Source organism: Notothenia rossii (assembly GCF_949606895.1).
Source record: "Notothenia rossii genome assembly, contig: scaffold_164, whole genome shotgun sequence".
Taxonomy (NCBI): Eukaryota; Metazoa; Chordata; class Actinopteri; order Perciformes; family Nototheniidae; genus Notothenia; species Notothenia rossii.
Window position 1 is genome coordinate 44,340 of NW_027639876.1, and position 14,363 is coordinate 58,702.

Genomic DNA, 14,363 nt, shown 5'->3' on the forward strand with positions numbered 1-14,363 from the left:
ATCCCCTTTCAAAACTCCACCCCAGTTATCGCAGAGACACGTATGATTATGTTAACAAAGTAAAAAACCTCACAGTACCCAGCCACACTCTCATTTTCTCCATAGACCTAGTTTCACTTTATACTAAAATTGAAACCCCACTTGGCCTCACCGCAGTTCAGCACTCCTTCAATAACAACCCAGACCCATCCAGACCCGACAGCCAAATCATTCAGTTGCTCCACCTCACACTCACCTGCAATGATTTTATGTTTAACAATAACCACTACCTCCAGCTGTGTGGTTGTGCGATGGGCCGGAAATATGCTCCAGCCTACGCAGACATTTACCTGGCCCATTGGGAGGAAACGGCCTTCACTAAACTCCCCCTCAAACCCCTTCTGTACTTCCGGTACTTGGATGACATCTTCGGCCTCTGGCACCACACAGAACAGGACTTCCTCACCTTCTCAGACATCCTCAACACACATCACCCTAAAATAAAACTCAAACACCAGTTAAATACACACACCGTAGAGTTCCTCGACACTGGGGTCTTTTCCCGCAGCTCCAGCGACCACAGCAAGACACTCACCACCAGGGTTTTCTTTAAAGACACAGATCGCCACGCACTCCTCCATAAAACCAGCTATCACCCTGGGCACACATACAGAGGTCTGATTAAGTCCCAGGAGGTGATGGTCGTGGATGAATGGCACAACAATGGGTCTCAGGATCTCGTCACGGTATCTCTGTGCATTCACAATGCCATCCAGCATGTTCACCTCCAAGATCGTCTGAGAGCAGCCACTCGGACAGCTGCTGCAACAATCGGTTTGCATAACCAAAGAATTTCTGCACAAACTGTCAGAAACCGTCTCAGGGAAGCTCATCTGCATGCTTGTCGTCCTCATCGGGGTCTCGACCTGACTCCAGTTCGTCGTCGTAACCGACTTGAGTGGGCAAATGCTCACATTCGATGGCGTCTGGCACCTTGGAGAGGTGTTCTCTTCACGGATGAATCCCGGTTTTCACTGTTCAGGGCAGATGGCAGACAGCGTGTGTGGCGTTGTGTGGGTGAGCGGTTTTCTGATGTCAATGTTGTGAATCGAGTGGCCCATGGTGGTGGTGGGGTTATGGTATGGGCAGGCGTACGTTATGGACGACGAACACAGGTGCATTTTATTGATGGCATCGTGAATGCAGAGATACCGTGACGAGATCCTGAGGCCCATTGTTGGGCCATTCATCCACGACCATCACCTCATGTTGCAGCATGATAATGCACGGCCCCATGTTGCAAGGATCTGTACACAATTCCTGGAAGCTGAAAACATCCCAGTTCTTGCATGGCCAGCATTCTCACCGGACATGTCAGCCATTGAGCATGTTTGGGATGCTCTGGATCGGCGTATACGACAGCGTGTTCCAGTTCCTGCCAATATCCAGCCACTTCGCACAGCCATTAGGGTTAGGGTTAGGGTTAGGGTTAGGGCTAACCCTAACCCTAACCCTATTTAGGGGCAATGGATGTCCACTTGCGGGAGACGACAGACAGTGGTGCGGTTAGCCAAAGTGACAATGGATGTCCACTTGCGGGAGACGACAGACAGTGGTGCGGTTAGCCAAAGTGACAATGGATGTCCACTTGCGGGAGACGACAGACAGTGGTGCGGTTAGCCAAAGTGACAGACCTAATGTTAGACCAATTTACAGGCAATGGACATCCACTCTCGGGAGAGAGACCTCCAGCATGTGTCCCTGACATGGAGACTCTGTTTATTTCACTCATCCAGGACAGAGACCGGGGAAATCTCCTCTCTGTGGCCCCTCCAAGACCCCCAAAGGACGGACCACAGACCTCCAGCATGTGTCCCTGACATGGGCACCTCCATAATCTTGCACACCGTGAGTCCCCGGACTCCCGGACTTAAGCACTCCCCCACGGACTAAACCCAGATGTTCACACCCTACAGAACTTCATGCCCCTGGTTAACCTAAAGGGGGTGGATTTTGCGGTGCTTTACCGTCCGCACATCGGTATCCATATTCGGCCTTATTCACGGCACCACCACCCCTTCTGTGGAGGATATTCTCATGCTCCTGGTAACCCTTTAAATAGTCTGATACTGTCAGGGCTCATCACCGCTCTTTACAAGCCATAAATAATGTTTAAATGGTCGGGGAAAGTGTTTTTAAACGTCTGGAAGAGAGTTGTAGCCTGTCATTTTGCAGGATATAATTTAACATGGAACCTCTCCTGGAAATGCGCAGAGTATGTCCATTTCCAGGAGAGGTTCCATGTTAAATTATATCCTGCAAAATGACAGGCTATAAGCCAGGAACAAGTGTTTGAAAGGCGGGGAAAAGTTGTTTAAAATAGTCTGATACCTCCAGGGCGCATCACCGCATTTTACAAGCCAGGGAAGGTGTCGGAATCCTGGGTAAACATTGTTTAAATAGTCTGACACCTGGCACTGTATTTGCCCCTGGGAAACTTCAAGGTTATATTCATGTTTTATTATTTATTTAATAATCACATGATTTTTACAAAAACAGTATACACAGTATACATATATACAATAATAATAATAATATAACAATATACATAATAAAAACATGAAAAGTGGTGAAAATGAGAAAATGTATCCGAAAATAGTGCCTCCTAATGCGGGCATGTGGACAGTAGCCACAGACTCACAGGCACACACACACATGCAGAGATCCAGGGGGCGGAGCACATGGCTTTTTTTACCCAGAAATAAGTCTATGAGAGGCGGGGAGACTCAGAGGACAGGCTGCGTCACCTCACTTTGTAACCCAGGAAAAGAGCAGGAATTCTGGCTGCGTGAGTGTTAAAAGTGCATTCATCTGTGTTAATCCGACAGCCGCAGAGGTGCTGACGCAAAGCAGGCGGAACAAATTGATTATTTGAACCAGGAATAAATGTTTGCAAGGCGGGGAAAGTGTTCCTGCAGCCCCTCCATAACGGTAATAATGATTAGAAATGATTTCCAGGGCAGAAAGCGTTTTTTAAATGTGGAAAAAAATATGTTAAACTGTTTAAAAAGCACAAAGTGATTTGAGTGCAGTTCTCATGTGTCCCCACAGGAGGGCGCGTCGTCCCAGGGAGCACAGTGCATGGTGACAAGGTACGATTTATACCCTAAAATAGCATGCTAAGTGTGGGTGGATTAGTTTCAAAGCATGCACACTCTGCTCGTGTCAGACTTCCATCAAATAGACCGGGGAAAACACCTCTCATTAGCCCCTCACAGACCACCAAAGGACGGACTAAGCAGCTCCAGCACGGCTCCCTCACATGGAGCTCAGGTTATTTCATACCTCCAGGAGAGGGACCGGGAAAACCACCTCTCTGTAGCCCCTGACAGAGCCCCAAAGGACGGACTAAGGACCTCCGGCAACAGTGGCACTTCCATAACCTCGTGCACCGTGAGACCCCGGGCCCCCGGACTTAAGCACTCCCCCACGGACTAAACCCAGATGTTCACACCCTGCAGAATCTCATGCCCCTGGTCACCTTTAAGGGGGGGTGGATTTTGCGGTGCTTTACCGTCCGAACACAAGCATCAATATTCGTCCTCCTTCACAGCAGCAGCAGCAGCAGCAGCAGCAGCAGCAGCAGCAGCAGCAGCAGCACCTGCCCTGCTGGAGGTTCACACTTTAACTTATTTGTATTCGTTTTTTTTTGTTCCCCTCCTCTGCCTTACACATCCTCCCACGCTCGAGCACTCCTCACTCGGACTAAACCCCTCCATGCACACCGCCAGAACCAGAACCTCACGCCCCTGGTGACCTTAAAGGTGTTTGTCTTTGTTTGTTTTTGTACTCCACATAGACAGGCAGGTGTTCAGCACCACGGACAGAGCGGGCCCGCTGCTGCTGCTGCTGGAAGGTGGAACACTTTGAGTCTTTTTATTTTCTCTTTTCTCCCTGCTCCTGCACACACCTTTTGTTACCCTCCTCTGCATTACACATCCTCCCACGCTCGAGCACTCCTCACTCGGACTAAACCCAGATGTTCACACCCTACAGAACTTCATGCCCCTGGTTACCCTAAAGGGGTGGATTTTGCGGTGCTTTACCGTCCGCACATCGGCATACATATTCGGCCTTATTCATGACACTACCACCCCTTCTTTGGAGGATATTGCAGGATATAATTTAACATGGAACCTCTCCTGGAAATGTACAGAGTATGTCCATTTCCAGGAGAGGTTACATGTTAAATTATATCCTGCAAAATGACAGGCACTGTATTTGCCCCTGGGAACCTTCAAGGTTATACTAATGTTTTTTTGTTTTTTTTTATTTAATTATCACACCACTTTTACAAAAACAGTATACAAAATAAACATAATAACAACATGATTAACAGGGGCCTGGGGGCCATATTAGCCGTCTAACTTGTACAGTGCACCGGGGAAAAAAGGTTGAGTCCACGGCCCCTTTCCCCTCATCAGGAGTACCAATCGGTCCTGAAGAAGAGGTATCGCTGCTCTCCGCCCCTGAATCCTCTTCGGAGGTAGCTGACGGTGGTAGACCTCCTTCTGATGATGATGCTGCTGCAGCTGCTGCCGCCGCCCTGAACATGGAGCGGATCTTCAATGCCTCCTTTATTCCAGGCGTATTCGCGTAGAACCGGTCTGCAGTGCTTACGTCGTGGCACATAAACCTAGCCAGAATCGACCTGCTTTCTGGATCTTGGTGATGCTTGATATTGTCAGCCAGGGCAGTGCGCAAGATGGTGAAGGTGACGGCTGTTTCTAGCCCAGCATCAGCCCAAGCCCTCTTCAAGTGAGCGTTCAGGTTCTTGGAAGCCTGCTTCCCCGATGTGAAAAGGAAGAATTCATTCTGAGGACCCGACAAGCCCTCTTTTATCCCCATCCACCGCATGACCCAGCTAAACTCCTTTATTGTAAGCACCAGCTGTGCTTCACCAAATGTCTTGGCAGTCTTGTGATCCTGCACGTGGATGATGTAGCCCTCAGCAGTGCCCCTTCTGTCCGCCTCAAAGACCTCCGTGTTGGTCATCTTTGCATACACACCCGGACGGTGGCCATACAGGAGGCTCCAATGGAGGGTTAGATAACCATATAGCAGGTACTGGGTGATTGAGGTCGGATTGCTAGCCATCAGGTCAAGGAGATCAGGGATGCGCTTCTCAGCGGCCGCCATGGCGGCGAGAAGCTCCGCCTGGCTCGGCAGACGATCCAGCTTGTCCCTCTTCACCTTAAACTGGTGGAGAGTGACAGACTTTTTCAGATCGTTAATGTTGGCTTTCACCTCTCTGATGATGTTGATCATATCAGACTGGGTGAGCCTGCACCCCCGGAGCTTTGATGCAGACAAGTACCTCAGGAAATGGTTCACAGTCTTCAGGAACAACAGCGATGTTGTGACTGTCCGGCCCGACTCTGAAATATACTTGCTCCAGCCACGGACCCTCTTTGTGTCTTTTAGAAACAGCCAGTCTGACAGCCGGTCAAAACCATGGGCCATGAATACTATGAAGTTCTTTATCCGGCTGACATTGGACATACAATTCTCTTTCCGTTTTACTGTCGGTGCAAGACCCTCACAATGACCTCTGTATGTCTGAATGTACGTCTCCATGCTTTTAGGCAACGTGATTTCACGCATGGTATTCCGCAGTCCCTTCCCAGTGCACCATTGATTTTGGGAAGAGGGCCAGTCCTTAGCCAGATTAGCTTTCAGCTTATTGGAGACAGACGCACGGGTCTTCTGGCATACAGGGGTCTCACTACCGGAGGCTTCTACGGACCGCATGACAGTCTTCACTGGGGTCTTGCTTCCGGAGGCTTCTGGGGACCGCATCACAGACTTGAGAGGGGTCTCACTCGCAGAGGCTTCTATGGACCGCATGACAGTCTTCACTGGGGTCTCACTACCGGAGGCTTCTGGGGACCACATGACAGTCTTCACTGGGGTCTTGCTTCCGGAGGCTTCTGGGGACCGCATCACAGACTTGAGAGGGGTCTCACTACCGGAGGCTTTGTCGGACCGCATGACAGTCTTCACCGGGGTCTTGCTTCCGGAGGCTTCTGGGGACCGCATGACAGTCTTCACCGGGGTCTCACTACCGGAGGCTTTGTCGGACCGCATGACAGTCTTCACCGGGGTCTTGCTTCCGGAGGCTTCTGGGGACCGCATCACAGACTTGAGGGGGGTCTCACTCGCAGAGGCTTCTATGGACCGCATGACAGTCTTCACCGGGGTCTTGAGAGGGGTATTGCTGCCGGAGGCTACTGAGTTCATGTCGGGGGTACTTGGGATTGCTACGCCCTTAAATCGTATACATTCTTCGTCTTCCTCAAGCAGAGCAGCAGTGGCATTCTGCTTCCTGGGTTTTAGACCCTGTTTTAGCGTGGAGCGCAGGGTCTTCACCTCATCAATGAGGGCATCCTTCTGAGCCCTCAATGCCACATTGTCCAGCCTCACCTGCATGCAGTCCTCTTCGTCACACTCGGTATGTGGGGAGAAGGGTGGAGGGTGCACCGGGTATTCCTCCTCATTGTCTATATCCAATGATGTAGCCATTCCAATGATGGGATTAGTCTCTCGGAGGTCATGGAGCAACTGCAGGGCCACACTATGCTTCAGCCTTGCCATGACCTGATGTGCCTCATCTCGGGAGAACTCAGGGTGGTCACGAGTTACATGACGGTGTAGTTTCCTCCCAGCATACGAACACCCTGTGATGGGACAGGGTTTGGTCCGAACATTTATTCTACCACTGGCCATTTTAAGAATGATGCCTCTTTCATCCAGGTTCCGCACTGCATGTTTGTGCTTAAGGTGCTTATTCAAAGCCAGATAGCGGAGGCTGCACACCGGGCATTCGGTCAACATCCTTCCAAAAACACACACAATGAATTCTATTTAAATGGTTTTCTGTTTCTCCGTTTATATGCGTTAGCCAACTGCTGATTGCAACCATGGGTCCGATGCTTCAATGCAGGGAACACGGACCAAGGGGAGGACTTGGGTTACCACCTGGTTAAAATGGTCCCACCTCCGCACCAACGCGACTGGCGATGGGTCCGATACATTGATTGTTTTTTGTTTCATGGTTCTGCCACGAGCTCACAAGACAGTTTTGGGTACAAAAACGTGGGGATAACAGTACCTCCGGGCGCTCCGTCCCGCTCCGGCTTTCGCCGCAGCGGGGGGAGGAGGCATTGAACCCCTCGCACCTGCCCCCGGAGGAGGCAGGGGAGTCAGGTACCTGGAGGCGCACGGTGGACGGCCAGGGCGAGACCGCCACACCGCACTGGAGTCAGAGTTCCGAGTTTTTCGAGCCAGGTCCCGGTGAAACGCAGTACGGAGCACCCGGCAGGAACCTCCAGCAGACCCCCCCGCGCGGTTCCCTCGTCCCTCGGAAGAGGCGGAGAGGTGGGTGTTTTTCATCTGCTGGCGGACTGCCGGGGAGAACGTGCTGCTCGGGAGCCAGGCTCAGAGTTAGTGGAAGTGAGAGCCCGTGCACCTGCCTTTTACAGCAGGCACGCGCTGGTATCGGGGTGGGGAGAGAAGGTAGATGCAGAGGCTGCAGAAACAGCCAGAGCCTTCCCCCTCTAACACACCCCTCATTTGGTTCATGAGCACTGGGCAGAGTCCCCTGTCAACTCTCCTTATATTCCTCCGGAGACCAGTTGGGAAATGGCAGCATCCCACTTCACCTGGTAGACAATATCGTTAAATGAGCTCAGTAATGTACTGCACAACATCACATGGGTAAAATGAGCTATATCATGCACTGCAAAATCACATTTGGTTTATTTCCAAAAAGCCTGGAAAAAACACATATCCATCATGTCCTGTAAAATATCATTCTTTGTTTATGTCCGCTCCAGGATTACCCGTAGTTTGGATGAACCGACCGCCAAGCACCGGAAGCTGGACCCGGGGAGGAGGCCCTCCGATGGCGGGTCAAATTTGATGATACCGCAGCTGGCTGGACACTAGCCGTAGAAGAACACCTGGGCGGGACCAGGCATGTCCCTCTTTGCAGACAAGCATATGTGCTCCCAGGAGCAGAGTCAATCCCACAGTTTGGAGGAACCGACCGCCAAGCACCGGAAGCTGGACCCGGGGAGGAGGCCCTCCGATGGCGGGTCAAATTTGATGATACCGCAGCTGGCTGGACACTAGCCGTAGAAGAACACCTGGGCGGGACCAGGCATGTCCCTCTTTGCAGACAAGCATATGCGCTCCCAGGAGCAGAGTCAATCCCACAGTTTGGAGGAACCGACCGCCAAGCACCGGAAGCTGGACCCGGGGAGGAGGCCCTCCGATGGCGGGTCAAATTTGATGATACCGCAGCTGGCTGGACACTAGCCGTAGAAGAACACCTGGGCGGGACCAGGCATGTCCCTCTTTGCAGACAAGCATATGTGCTCCCAGGAGCAGAGTCAATCCCACAGTTTGGAGGAACCGACCGCCAAGCACCGGAAGCTGGACCCGGGGAGGAGGCCCTCCGATGGCGGGTCAAATTTGATGATACCGCAGCTGGCTGGACACTAGCCGTAGAAGAACACCTGGGCGGGACCAGGCATGTCCCTCTTTGCAGACAAGCATATGTGCTCCCAGGAGCAGAGTCAATCCCACAGTTTGGAGGAACCGACCGCCAAGCACCGGAAGCTGGACCCGGGGAGGAGGCCCTCCGATGGCGGGTCAAATTTGATGATACCGCAGCTGGCTGGACACTAGCCGTAGAAGAACACCTGGGCGGGACCAGGCATGTCCCTCTTTGCAGACAAGCATATGCGCTCCCAGGAGCATAGTCAATCCCACAGTTTGGAGGAACCGACCGCCAAGCACCGGAAGCTGGACCCGGGGAGGAGGCCCTCCGATGGCGGGTCAAATTTGATGATACCGCAGCTGGCTGGACACTAGCCGTAGAAGAACACCTGGGCGGGACCAGGCATGTCCCTCTTTGCAGACAAGCATATATGCGCTCCCAGGAGCAGAGTCAAACCCGCAGTTTGGAAGAACCGACCGCCAGAGCACCGGCACGAAGCCGGGCCGGCGGAGGCCTTCCGATGGCGGGTCACGTTTGCCATTCGATCAATGTCTTTGCAGACAAGCATATATGTGGTTGTTACGCAGGATCAAACAGGTAGTTTGATGAAGTAGGGTCCTGTGCCCGGAGCAAGGCCAATTGCTGAATGCCGCAGCCGACTAAGGCCGCTATGCCACAGTGGAGGATGAGAGAAACAGGTGTTTGTCTTGCATTCCGCGGCAAAGAGGGGAGGTGGAACTTCCACCCCGCTACGGAACCTGTGGTGGGACCCCTGAGTCAGACGGTTCGTCTTGGAAACGTTTCATATCGGTCGGCCTGGGAGGTAAGAGACACGCAGGGTAACGGACACGCAGGGTTACCCCCACGCAGCCCACGCAACACGGAGGAGGCAGGGGAGTCTGGTACCCGGAGGCGCATGGCCGCAACACCGCACTGGAGTCAGGGTTTCGAGTTTTTCGAGCCAGGTCCCAGTGAACGCAAGACTCCAGCAGGAGCCTCCAGCAGACCCCCCCGACGTTTCCCTCGTCCCTCCCGGCCATCAGAGTCGAACCCGCAGTTCGGAGGAACCGACCGCCAGAGCACCGGCACGAGGCCGGGCCGGCGGAGGCCCTCCGATGGCGGGTCGCGTTTGCCATTCGATCAGTGAGAAATCAGAAGAGGAAGGGGGGAAAAAAAGACTAACTTGTCTTTTTGGAGTTCCATAAAAAATGGGTGAAAATGAAAAAATGTATCCGAGAATAGTGCCCCATAAGGCGGGTAAAGTCCCCTGTCAACTCCCCTCACCTTCCTCCACACTCTGAAAAAGTCAGAGTTATTTTTTGGAGTTCCATCAAAAATGGGTGAAAATGAAAAAATGTATCCGAGAATAGTGCCCCATAAGGCGGGTAAAGTCCCCTGTCAACTCCCCTCACCTTCCTCCACACTCTGAAAAAGTCAGAGTTATTTTTTGGAGTTCCATCAAAAATGGGTGAAAATGAAAAAATGTATCCGAGAATAGTGCCCCATAAGGCGGGTAAAGTCCCCTGTCAACTCCCCTCACCTTCCTCCACACTCTGAAGAAGTCAGAGTTATTTTTTGGAGAACCATCAAAAATGGGTGAAAATGAAAAAATGTATCCGAGAATAGTGCCCCATAAGGCGGGTAAAGTCCCCTGTCAACTCCCCTCACCTTCCTCCACACTCTGAAAAAGTCAGAGTTATTTTTTGGAGAACCATCAAAAATGGGTGAAAATGAAAAAATGTATCCGAGAATAGTGCCCCATAAGGCGGGTAAAGTCCCCTGTCAACTCCCCTCACCTTCCTCCACACTCTGAAAAAGTCAGAGTTATTTTTTGGAGAACCATCAAAAAGGGCTAAAAGTGTTGAAATGTATCCGAGAATAGTGCCCCATAAGGCGGATAAAGTCCCCTGTCAACTCCCCTCACCTTCCTCCAGAGCCCAGTTCAAAAACTTTAAGTTTGGTAAGAACCATGCTGGGGGGTCTCCAGGCAACAAAATGTATCCGAGCCAAAGTGCACATACAGCGGATGAATTCCTCCATGAAGTTACACAGCCGTTTTTTTTCTGAGTCCTCTCAAAAACCGGGTTTCCGATTTCGTGCAGAAGGTAGCTTGTAAAACATGAACGGTTTTTTACAACGGAGGAGGGGAAGTCTGGATTCCCCTCTCCGTTGTACCTTGCAACGGGGGAGGGGAAAAGTGTTCGGCGCTTCGTCCCGAAGCGCCGAACACTTTTCCCCTTCTCCAATTTTCAGATCCCCTCTCCCATGTAATTTTAAAAGTTCATTTTTTGATTATTTTAACATATAATTGACCGTTTTCTTTCATTTTTTTTTCATTCCACGGGTGGGGGCCTATGGCAGGCTGCCTATGAGCTCCCAAATTTGGCCCGGATCATCCGGGATTTGTGGGATAAGCTCCATAAACTGACAAAGTCATCCAAATATGTCGCTTTTATCGCCCAAAGATATATCATGCAAATACATTAAAATAGTAAAAGGTACGATTGTGCTCGGCATTAACCGGAATTTGATTTATATAGCCCCCAAAAAATGATTAAAAATCATTTTCGTGGGGAAAAGTGTTAAAACGCCTGATTAAAGCATTTGCGGGACCCCAGCGATCTCCAGACTAGTTGCATTGTGTCGGGGACCCTGGAGAACGATAAGACTCATCATTTAAATACAAAAAACACCATTAAAAGTCACTTTTAGGGGCAAAAAACAGCCTCTGTCCACTTCGTTAACAAACTGATGGGCAAATGGACAAAAGTGTGATTAAAGCATTTGCGGGACACCAGCGAGCTCCAGACTAGTTTCATTGTGTCGGGGACCCTGGAGAACGATAAGACCCATCATTTAAATACAAAAAACACCATTAAAAGTCACTTTTAGGGGCAAAAAACAGCCTCTGTCCACTTCGTTAACAAACTGATAGGCAAATGGACAAAAGTGTGATTAAAGCATTTTGCGGGACACCAGCGAGCTCCAGACTAGTTGCATTGTCTTGGGGACCCTCCACAAGGATAAGACCCATCATTTAAATACAAAAAACACCATTAAAAGTCACTTTTAGGGGCAAAAAACAGCCTCTGTCCACTTCGTTAACAAACTGATAGGCAAATGGACAAAATCGTGATTAAAGCATTTTGCGGGACCCCAGCGAGCTCCAGACTATGTGCATTGTGTCGGGGACCCTGGATAATGATAAGACCCATCATTTAAATACAAAAAACACCATTAAAAGTCACTTTTAGGGGCGAAAAACAGCCTCTGTCCACTTCGTTAACAAACTGATAGGCAAATGGACAGAAGGGGGAACACGGCCCAGCCGCTGCTCCGCTGCTCCAGACTATGTGCATTGTGTCGGGGAGCCAGGTCAAACCCCTCCATGCACACCGCCAGAACCAGAACCTCACGACCCTGGTGACCTTAAAGGTGTTTGTCTTTGTTTGTTTTTGTACTCCACATAGACAGGCAGGTGTTCAGCACCACGGACAGAGCGGGCCCGCTGCTGCTGCTGCTGCTGGAAGGTGGAACACTTTGAGTCTTTTTATTTTCTCTTTTCTCCCTGCTCCTGCACACACCTTTTGTTCCCCTCCTCTGCCTTACACATCCTCCCACGCTTGAGCACTCCTCACTCGGACTAAACCCCTCCATGCACACCGCCAGAACCAGAACCTCACGACCCTGGTGACCTTAAATGTGTTGTCTTTGTTTGTTTTTGTATTCCACATAGACAGGCTGGGGTTCAGCACCACGCACAGAGCCTACCCGCTACCTCCAGGGCGCATCACCACATTTTACAAGCCAGGAAAGGTGCATGGATCCTGGGTAAACATTGATTAAGTGTTTTTAAATGTGTGGAACAGTGTTTTGTCACTTTCAAAACTCTCCTGTCATTGACCGGAGAATTTGGGTCGATGTTGTATTCAATCTGACCGTTAATATTCCAGTGAGACGAAGTACGTACATTGACCGGAGTGATCCCATGTTAATGTTGTCCAAATACCGGAACATTCCCTAACCCGGAGTGGACCAACATTCCACAGGCCACAATCAACAACCTGATCAACTCTATGCCAAGGAGATGTGTTGCACTGCGTGAGGCAAATGGTGGTCACACCAGATACTGGCTGGTTTTCGGACCCCCCCAGACCCCCCCAATAAAGCAACACTGCACGTTTCAGAGTGGCCTTTTATTGTGGCCAGCCTAAGGCACACCTGTGCAATAATCATGCTGTCTAATCAGCATCTTGATATGCCACACCTGTGAGGTGGGATGGATTATCTCGGCAAAGGAGAAGTGCTCACTATCACAGATTTGTTCAGATTTATGAACAATATTTGAGAGAAATGGTTATTTTGTGTATATAGAAAATGTTTTAGATCTTTGAGTTCATCTCATGAAAAATGGGAGCAAAAACAAAAGTGTTTCATTTATATTTTTGTTCAGTGTATTTGAAGACGTTGTTACAGATGTGGCAGGAAGAAAACCATGAGGGCACATATGATGAAAGCTGGAGGAACATATAGTTGGAAAACTCTGGCTGGGAAGAGCAGGGGTCTCTTCAGAGTAAATGATTGGAAGTGCAAAACATGTGGCAATGTCAATTGGGCTAGAAGGTCAGAGTGCAACATTTGTAACACACAGAGTTATGCAAAAGAGAGCTACAGTAACCTCTTTGGGTAAGATGGGGCAGGCAAGGGGAGCTTCGTCCCATTCTTCTTGAAGTTTTGGCCGTACAGGCATTCCCTGTTTCGTCCACTAAGCAGCAGTAGTTGCTTTTCCTGGGGTTAGGCTGTAATGATTGCAGGTTTTGTGCACATTTCGGTAGTCACCTCATGTAACTTTTTTCATAGTTCCTTCTTTGCCTAGTATCACTTTTGATAGGCTTAGAATGCAGTTTTGATGTGCTCCTAAACGTGCTACTCGGATTTATGAATTGGAAGAAAATGTTGTGTCTAATGTTCTTGTTTTGTTTCAGGATCTGAGGTGATACCTCATTCTTAAGGGGGGAGGTGTGACGGCCCCTAGGCCTTAGACTCAGGTCCCTGGTTAGCCACTCCCCAAAGTCAGAGATTGCTGACACCTGATTTGGTTTGACTACTCAGCTACAAGTATGGGTGCCTGAGCAGTCAGTCTCTCTCTCCTCTTCGGTTGCTTGGCTCTTCTGGACCTTGGTTTGTTTGTTTTTGCTTTATATACTGATGCATGATCACACACCCACACACTACACACATTACTGATTAACTGACTTCATAGTTAACTTAGTTTCTTTAAATAAATGCACTTTAATTGGACATGAATCACGTGTGGTCTCCTGCTTTTGTCCGTCCTTGAGCCAGGGCGTGACACAATCAAGATGGCATGGCTAGTGTAGACTTATTAACTGACCTTGATTGGCCGTTTGTGGCTGCTGTGTTATTTGACAGTAGTTACATAAACGAGCTACAACCACGCTCGGGTATTAAAAATAGCACTCCACTCTTGATTATATTACACATAATATATACATGGATTTAATATTTTAAGTTGTTGATAAAAAAAAGTCCCACTTTGTTCCAAACGGACCAAAGAAATATAATGATGTATGGTGGCCCATAAGGTCAGAGAGACATAAATAAAGCAGGGACTTGATCAGCCGGTCCGTAGTTTAAAGAGTTAAACGTCGCTGCCCGGTGAACACACCATTAGTGATCAAAGTGATCAATAAACTAAAGCTCAGCCTCAGAATCAAGAGAGTCTTTTATTCAACAATAATTAGAAACATTGGAAGAGAAAGATCACAGTTTGACATTTAGAACATTACAGTATGATTCC